Source organism: Octopus bimaculoides, chromosome 27, assembly GCF_046866305.1.
Source record: "Octopus bimaculoides isolate indiv1 chromosome 27, ASM4686630v1, whole genome shotgun sequence".
Lineage (NCBI taxonomy): Eukaryota > Metazoa > Mollusca > Cephalopoda > Octopoda > Octopodidae > Octopus > Octopus bimaculoides.
Genome location: NC_142954.1, coordinates 5013128 through 5015627, shown reverse-complemented (window position 1 = coordinate 5015627; position 2500 = coordinate 5013128). Strand labels below are relative to the sequence as shown.

General features: G+C 38.8%; 1 long non-coding RNA gene across 1 annotated transcript in view; it reads left to right on the top strand.

The window, feature by feature from the left end:
- Window positions 1-1556, top strand: part of LOC149130805 (uncharacterized) — a 64575-nt gene extending 63019 nt beyond the window's left edge. Inside the window, exon 2 of the long non-coding RNA XR_016238669.1 lies at window positions 1281-1556. This is a non-coding gene — a long non-coding RNA (uncharacterized LOC149130805). The remainder of the gene's footprint in view (window positions 1-1280) is intronic.
- The last annotated feature ends 944 nt before the right edge of the window (window positions 1557-2500 follow it).

The following is a 2500-nucleotide window of genomic DNA, read 5'->3' as shown; positions in this document are numbered from 1 at the left end:
ACGAATCTCCACAAACTACTTTGCTTATCTATATGTGCATGCTTCTCAATGATGTGTATACTATAGAGCCTGCAAATCTAACAGAGGCCTCAAAAGCCATTTTAAGATCCACAAAGATCAGAACCTAATTGCAGTTCTTGGTGGTCCAAAGCAGATATGCAATTTATGTGGGTATCTTTTCAAATCATTGTCTGGTTTAAAAAGCCACATCAGACGCCATGATACATACATACATACATACATACATACACACTCACTCACACACACACACACACACACACTCACACACTCACACACTCACACACGTATATATCATGAGAAGTTCGCATACATCTGCGCCATCAGATGAAGCCATACTGACATCGGATGAGTACGAACGATCGAATATTTTTTAGCCAGACAAACCCTCTGTCAAAGTGCCGAGTCTTTCTGGCATGTTGAATGCTTCCTATGATAATGTTTTTGGGCGAAGTCAAGGGCTGTAATGGGTGAGGGCGGTTTAAGAGATCAAAGATAAAAACCGTGTACTAAGAACTGTTTATATTACTGATGATTTTAAAACAGCTAATTATATATGGACTCCCGTCGCTTCGACGAATGAGATTCCAACATGACACGGCCGTACGCTGTTTTAGTTCAATGATTTTGAGAAATGTGTAACGGAGTTGATGCTGGTGTTTTGTACAGAACCAATCATGGTTTGTACAGAACCAGTCATGGTTTGTACAGAAACAGCCATGGTTTGTACAGAACCAGTCCCACTCTCTCATCCTTCAAACTCCTGTCGGTCTGATACCAGTGCCACGAACTCAGTAATTATTAGAATGCAAAATTTGTATGGAGTTATTTTCTCCTAGATGAGCTGCTAAAGAGCAAAATGCCCTTATTTACTCTGGGTCACTTGGGAGTGTCTGTCAGGGACCTTCTTCCGAAGGAAAACAGCGCATGACTGTACCATTATTATTCCATTACCGAATCCTGGTTGCCTTTTGATGGTATTATGAATCTCACGAAAGATTTTATTGCTATTAATCCTATATCTTAGCTGGATTATTATCTACATTTTAGATTAAAAGTAATATTTTGCTTATGGGTTTTAAGTGTGAACTACGAGTAGCTTCTAGCTAGACAAACGAGCTTACCATAAAATTTCAGTTTCTGGATGCTTTTGCCCCACTATTCATATTATTTCTCACTTATGTTTGCTAGTCTTTCTATAGTTATTAGCGATGTTCTTATTAAATTAGTTGTTTATATATCCTGTTTTCTACTTCGTACAGGTTATTGGTTTTATCAGAGAAAATAAAGGTATTTCTGGATTTCTCAATATTCTTAATGTCACTTCTGACTTTCTATTGAAAGGTGTTGGTGCACTACCGAAGTGTGCATTAGCTGTCGAATTTAAGAGGTTGATTTCGAACGGTGTTTGGAGTTAAAGCTTTGAGTAACTTTTGAATGTCTATCTTGCAGTGTTCTCTGGCTGTTTTCGTGGTTTTAGAAATGTTAAGTATGTCCTCTAAGTGTACATTTAATGTTTTTCTCCGTTCAGATACGATTTCCTCGGTATAAAACTTATTCGATGGATGAGGTATGTCCATCGTGAAACGGTTAATCTGCATATAGAACTATACATGGCGATATTGTCCTGGTTTATGGAGACTGTTCTAGTATGTTGGGAGATGTTGCTATCCATACGACGTAAAATCCAGAATGGCTCTGCGTTGTACGGCACATGAGTCTAATATCGAATAAAAGAGTTCACAAGGAGTGAAGTACGCACGCGCGCGCACGTGCGCACATGTAATAAATTATAGAAACGGAAAATGGAATATACCAGAAACTTTAGTGCGCACAACAGTCGTTTCGATCAAACTTGCAGCGATCCCGCACGCGAGTGAGATTTCTAGCCATTCAGGAGAAACAACAGAGATTATAAGAAAAAGCTCCTGAGTGGCTGCACTTCTCTGTTGCGTCAAGTAGTCTTATCTGTAGCAGAGGTGATTGCTGCTGCAGAGTAAGCAAAAACAGGCCTTGTAGCCCACACGCAAACCTGAGAGAGATGATTTCTGAACAAGAACAGACAGTCGACGTCCACCTACAACGAACAACTAACAATTGTGTAACATTGTTCGTTTTTTTTTTTTTTTGGTCCTTGTTTTTGTATACATTCGCTGCTTTCTTCCAAGGAATCTAATGCTCATAGCTTAGTTTTTCCTTGGGGCTGGCCAGATTGGAGCAATATCGAGAATAATCATCCGAAATTGCGAAGATAATCTGGATCTCGACCGAGGAAAGAAAACTCCGAATGACCTGTCCTTGTTTTCTTTGTATCATTTATCTGGATGTTTTATTGTCCCTTTCTTGTATCACCTAACTGTCTGGATGTTTTGCGTTCTTGTTCCATTTTGTACTATATATATATATATATATAGCGGCGTACGTACACTTTGTCTCTTATACATATATATAACGACTACGATATACATTTCCAGTAAACATA